Raw genomic sequence first — 7,066 nt, 5'->3', positions numbered from 1 at the left:
CCAGTCAAGCACCTCAAGCATCTTAATCAAGCACCTCAAGCATGTCAAGCACCTCAAGCACGACAAGCACCTTAAGCAGGACAAGCATCTTAAGCAAAACAAGCACCTCGAGCTTAGGCCGGGTTCCCACCTCAAGCTCAGCCCTAGCTTGCCTAAGGTCAAAGGACTTTTACACACATTATTGGAGGTCTTCAATGAAGCTAACCCTAAGGTCTTATGCTCCATTGGTTAGCCTTGCTCTTTGATAGACCATCTCTCATTTGGTCCCCTTAACCATTGGCCCCGTGTTGAGATAGATCTATAAGCACATGTCTATATCTTAACCCTTGTTCCCGTGTATTCTCCCACATTAAGTGATCAGTTTAATATGAGAAAATCATTTGGGTTGGATAGATATTAATTTTTATGACATTACCTCTCTCTTGAAATCACAGTCGTCCTCGACTATGAGGTAGAGATGGTAAAGTCTCACCCATTAGTCCATTGGTCTTAGCGGGTAGAGGATCCATTTTTACCCTACGACATCATTCCAGAGTGGATGACTAATCCACTTGGTGCTTGAGAGACATTGTCTGCCGCAAGCATGTCTGCTCTTTTTAGTCCTTATCATACTTCCAAAGTAGAGTGACAAGGTCTACTTGGTGTTTGGGAGACGTAGTCACCACAAACATGATCCTAAGTATGCATACTTTAAAATTTGTGCACAAAACATAAAAAGAGAGTCCTATAAGACAAAAACATTGATCATTTAAAATGCATTTCTTTTACATTTGCTTACTCTTTTGTGTCATTGTAAGAATCATTAACGAGGTTCATATTATCCTTAAGCCATGTTCTTTGCATGCATTTAGCATCTTTGAAAGGATAATTAAATAAGATACTGTCAGTAATCTTACCATTTCTTAATACCTTGTCTTCTTGTTGAAGGATGAACTTGGGTTGGAGCTCCTCTGCTTCATCCTTGATCTGTGGCGGGTCTTCATTTGTGTGTAATTTGCCTTAGATGAGCCTTGGGAAAGTTTAGTAAGACCCAACTTTTTTTTAAAATTTTTTTAAGGATAAGGCTCTTTTGTGCGTAACGGCAGGAGCCTCTTTTGCCTAGCTAATAAATGGATATAGTCTGTTTAATCTTGTAAAAAGATTAGTTTTGATCTCGGGTATACTCATTTGCAATGAAGATCTTCCCAGGTATCTTAAGCTACAAGGGACTTTTGGATCTTCCGTCTTTAGCCTCAAAAGGTAGTTTCTCCTTAGAAGTATGTTCACGTTATTAGAGACATACTGTTGTTAAGATAAGTACTTCTCTCATTTTGAGCATTGATCTAGTTCGAATCACAGGCTTTTAGTAGATCAAGGATCATTAGTTTTGTAACTTTGCTTTTGGCCATCCGTTGGAATAGTAGGCCGACATAAGAGGATTACTCTAATTCTGATAGAGACTAAAATTAGTGGTCATAGTAGGATTTCTATTCGACACAATTGGATGTTGGTAAGCCATGGTCCTTTTTTCATACTTCATCTTTTGGTATACCATACATTTTGAAACATTCTCTTGTATGTTATTGTTTCTTGGTAAGCCAATTCAAGTATGCTTTTACTCCTTGCAGAGTAAATTCGAATTTCTCTTTGCCCCGCATATGGAAGGAGCATGGGAAGTAAGGAAGATATAGCCTATTGAGGTATGGAAGATAACCATCCTTTTTCGTGAGTGGTTCTTTTTCTTCCATTTGTAAGGCTATTATCATATCCCTAAAGCCTGGGTTAGAAGCATATTTAACTATCATAAAACATAGCTCATTGTAAGTTGCTATTGATATCCTATCTACCCTTGGCCATTGGGAAAGTGCATCGGCTACATGATTGTGCTTGCCAACAATGTGAGCAAAGTAGAATTTAAATTGCAAAAAGAAATTTTCCTACCTCATTTGATTGTCCGAGAGCTTGGTTTGCATCATGAATGGAGTCTGCAAGAAGTACTTCCATGTGTCTAGAGCATTTAAAACAGCTCATAGGTCCTTTTGTATATGACCATCATTCGCTCATTGGAGTTGAGTCTTTGAATCTCGTATGCTATGGTATTCCCTTCTTGAAGCAAAGTTTTGCTCAAAGGCAATCATACAGGCATTACATTGGACCTCAAATAGCTTTGAGAGATCCCATAAGTTGAGAAATAAGTTTCTCTTTAAAATTTTTAGAAATAGTTTTCTCTCTTTGCGGTCCATGTATACTTAACGTTCTTTTTTGTTAAGTCATGTATTGGACCTGCTATAAGCATGGATTTTTCTTATGAAGCATCTCTAGTATGCACTCATACCCTTAGAGATTTGCAAGTCATGTAGATTCCTTGGATTAGGCCATCTTTTATTACCTCTACTTTTTGTGGATCCATAGAAATACCACCTTTAGAGATAATGTGACCTAATTATTGAATCTCTCTCGAAACTTACCAGTCCATGTTATTGCCTTTTCGAACTCCTCTTGTGGATCTTGTAAAGCTCAATAAGGAGGCTTATTAGGCAGTGAGCTTCATGGTAGAAGCTCCATTGTATGGCCATTGTCCCCTCATTGTGGAGATAGCTCACGGGGATATCATCAATAAAAACATTTTGGAATCCATTTAGGAATTTAGACAATTCTAATTCCTCTTGATTCCCATTTTTTTTAATTTAATAATATTGTTATTGGTTGAAACATTAAATTCATTTACAGACTTTCTAACAGAAATCATGTATATGAAAATATAAATTTTCATTAACTTGTGAAAGCATGCATATTTACAAGGAATAGGATACTACCCGACTCATAAACATGTATGTACATATCTCCTAGCATAGGAAAAACAAAAGCCTTTTTCTATAAGCATCCTCTTTTGGAGTTTCCAACATAGAAACTCAAGGTAGCTTGTTGCGTGCATTTCTTTGGGGACAAGCACGATAGACATGCCCTTGTTGTCCACACTTGTAGCATTTGTTATCCTTACGATAACACTCTAGCTCTATTGCAGAGAGTTTATTCTTACCTTTATAGACTCCTTTCTCCTTAGCTTTGTTATTGGTGTTGCTAGAGTTGCCTTTGGAGGAAGTTTGAGCATTATTCCTCCCTCTAGGCTCATTTTGATCCTTCACGTCCATGGATTTAGAGTTTCTCTTAACCCCTTGTTGGGAATCGATTTGAGAGGCGACCATAGTATGGTGTATGACCGCCGATATGGTATTAGGCCTTTGTGAGTTAATATACTCGTCCATCTCTTCAGAAATACCCGCACATAATTGTTGCTCTTGCTCCCCAAAGTCTATCTTTTTGTAGATAGTGGCTTTGAGAAATAAATCCCAAAACTTATCTACATACTTTTGGATAGACTCGTAGGGAGAGAGTTTCAAGTTTTGCCATTCTGTGAGGACATTTTCTTGAGCGTTGCTTGCCAGAAACTGTTTTATGATGGAGGCTCTTAAAGCCTTCCATGTATTTGGAGCTTTTCTTTGGGCTTGTAGGCTATCCCACCATTGTCGAGCGGAACTTTGGTAATGCATAGATACTTGACGCAGTTTAGAGGACTCTGTGAAGCCCTCATCACCAAAGGCCGCATCAAGTTGTTGGATGAAGGCCAAGACCTTGTCCATAGCACCAAAGGTGCCAGCATAGGCAAGGAAAGTGGTGTTCTTCCCTCCCTCTTTGAACTTCTTTAGCTTCTTGGACCTTCTCCATACCGGATAGAACTTGCGATGGCCTTTCCTCTGGGGCTCTTTGAGAGAAGAGCCGCTACCTTCATTGGAATATGAGGAAGTTGATGAAGATGGAGAAGAGGGTGACCTCTTTCTCTCCTTTTCCTTTATTTGGTACCTCTCTTCCCTTTTGCGATAACGAGGAGGAGGACTTTGCAGTGATCTTTCCCCCTTGGGGGAAGTTCAAGATCGTTGAGGCTGCCGTCTTCTTGGAGCCATATCTTTGGAAGTATTGGAAGACTCATTTCCTTCTCCTCCTCTTGGTGAAGGCTCTAAAGTAGAGACTTTGTCTTTCTTCTTGGATGGAGGTAAGCTCGCTAGTAAACATTTAAGCCATTCGTATGGTTCTCCTCTTCTCTCACCGTAGAGAGCCCTCTCTTGGAAATCTCATGAAGAGACTTCTCAGGTGCTCTCTCTTTTGGGGGAGTTTGGAGAATCCCATAACTATGAAGTTGTTGGAAAACTTCGCCTTGTAGGAATGGGTTTGCCATAGCTTGTTGCAGCTTAGAAACAAGACATTTGATAAGCATGGGAGCATCATCCTTAGCACTTTCATGTGCAAAATCAAAGCTATCAATGTTCATTCTACTCTCTTGATTATTGTTAGCCATGTTAACAAATTTATGTTTATACTTAGTGTATGCTTTAGCAATACAAAACCTTTAGTTGCCACTCCTCTTAGCCTTTGAAAATCGGCTCTTAAGTATCTACACCCACGGCTCAAAGTGGTTAATTATAGAGAGTAGAGGAGTAGGTCTAACATAGCAGAGTTGCCAAGGGCTAGCTCCTTTCGGACTTCTTATGGCTCAATAATGGTAAAGCCGTAGGCAAGTCTAAAAAGACTCCATTATTAAGTCCAAAGCTCCCGAGGTGTGCACCATCCCCCACATAGTGGGCTTAACAAAACCGATATTAGATCCCAGTTCCACTTACTCTATTATAATTAACAACATCAACCATTTATAGGCTACTTAAGGACCCCTCTTCTTAAGCAAGAAAAGAGAAACCAAAGGCTCTGATACCAATGTAATGTGAATGGCCTATGAACTTAGAGAATAGCGAAATTAAGAGAATTAGAGTGAGCAATTTTGAGAGCATAGAGGGTGAACTTAATTGGTAGTAGCAACTCTATCATAACACTTAATTAACTAGGCATGAACAATACTTTTACAAGAGAGAGAGAGAGTGTAGAGAATATGACAACAATTGAGGACCGGATTTATGTGGAGCCGGTCCCCCCTCCAAAAGGCATTTGTAGCTTGAGATTGCTCCCGTAGAAAATATCTTTCGTAGAACTCTTTGAGATGATGTCCTTTATATGGACATATCGAGAATCCTCAAAATCAAACATGACACTGACTTCTGTTGTTGGAAATGGCTCGACCTCCGTCATGCATATAAAGCACTCTGAGTGCAAAACCTAGCCTCGCCTAGATCTACACACAACGTAGGAATGGAGGACAAGAAGAAACGAAAAGCGAAGCTTTCTAAGAAGACGATGATAGACTTGAGGGAGGTGAAAAAAATTCTCTTGAGGCAAAAGAAATTCAGAAAGAGCTGAAGAAGAAGAACAAAGCATCCCAAAGGGAAAATATTTGGGAGACAATGGTGCAAAGAAACCACCAAAGATAAAGCAAGAAGACAAATAGTAGAAAGGGAGAAACAAGCTAGTGCCTCACTACTTTGCATTGTGTGTTAGGGTAAGCCCAACTTGTGGCTCCTTATGGGAATGCCCTCTAGCCACCAAAGAAAAGATAAATGTTGAGATGGTCCAATAGCAAGAGGGTAAAAACTCTCTAGACAATGATTGTAAATCACTAAGCCTATATTAGAGGCTATTTTTAATGAAGCACTACACTTTGAGCATTATCATTGTGTTTATGCTCTCTCTTTCTATGCTCTTGCTCTTGGCATAACCTAACCCTAATCACCATCTCTCTAACTCTAACCTTAACACCATGGTTAAGGTAAGGTTTCATCCACCATAGCCTAATGCTAAGCCATTGTTGATTAGGGAGAGCATGCTTGCACAACTAGCCCAACATGTGGTATCAGAGCATGCTTCCACAACTAGCCCAACATGTGGTATCAGAGCCAACAATTCTCACCCTAGGACTATTAATCTCCATATTGCATTAGCATTCTTAATAATCCCACTCCCTAATCACCACTTGGGCACAAGTATCCTCCACTACCCGTTGGTGATTAGAAGAGGAGGAAGTAGCATTTAAGTGCTGATTTTGTTCATAATCTTCATCATCAATTAGCCTTGCATTTAGTGTGTTTTTGCATAATTTCCATCTTCAATTAATCTCTCCATCAACGTGTTTTTTTTTTGCATTAATTTCGTGTGTGGGTAGTGCTCTCTAAGATCTATCTAATGAGCTCTCAAGATCTGCATAGCAGGGTACTCCTAAAATCCATCACCCAAATTTAATTATTTTAGGGTGTGTGTGTGCACATTCACTGTTGAAGTCAAGCCTTCAACCTTTGTGCTTAAGTGAAATTATCACCCCTTAAACTTTCTCCTATGCCGTAGGCATTGTGGATACAAATTTTTTATTTCTATTATTGGCTTGGAAGATGAAGAAAATGACACGACAAATAAAACCAACAATGAAATGGAGATGAAGCAAACAACAACAAGTGACAACAACAACAAAGACATGAAGACAATATTGAAGAGGACAACCATGAGAACCTCTTCACACAAAATAAATGAATGAATTAATTTTTTAGTACTACCTAGGACTACTAGTGAACCTAGTAACTCTCATTTGTGAACCATAGTGATGAATCCAATTGAGAACCGCTATGATGTATCATGAGACATCGAACCATGGTGATGAATCAAATTGAACCATCATGATGTATCAGGTAGATGAATCATGTTAGACTAGGAGTACACTACGACGTGACAAAAACACATAAATTTTTTGTAAACCCCAAGTTTGCCTTAAGGCGGTGATTCTCAAGGTAAGCCCAACTTGTGTCTCCATATGGGAATGTGCCCTAGCCACCCAAGAAGGGATAAATGATGAGACAATCCAATAGCAAGATGGTGCATTCTCTCTAGCTAATGATTGTAAAGCACTAAGACTATATTAGAGGCTATTTTTCAATGAAGCATTGCACTTTGAGCATTATCATTGTGTCTATACTCTCTCTCTCTCTCTCACACACACACACACTCTATATGCTCTTGCTCTTAGCATAGCCTAATCCTAATCACCATCTCTCTAACCCTAACCCTAAAACCGTGTTTAAGATAAGGTTTCATCCACTGTAGCCGAATGCTAAGCCTTTGGTGATTAGGGAGCCCGCTTCTGCAACTAGCCGAACAT

Source organism: Adiantum capillus-veneris, chromosome 26 (genome assembly GCF_014529385.1).
Source record: "Adiantum capillus-veneris isolate H3 chromosome 26, ASM1452938v2, whole genome shotgun sequence".
Classification (NCBI taxonomy): domain Eukaryota; kingdom Viridiplantae; phylum Streptophyta; class Polypodiopsida; order Polypodiales; family Pteridaceae; genus Adiantum; species Adiantum capillus-veneris.
This window is presented reverse-complemented; position numbering follows the sequence as displayed.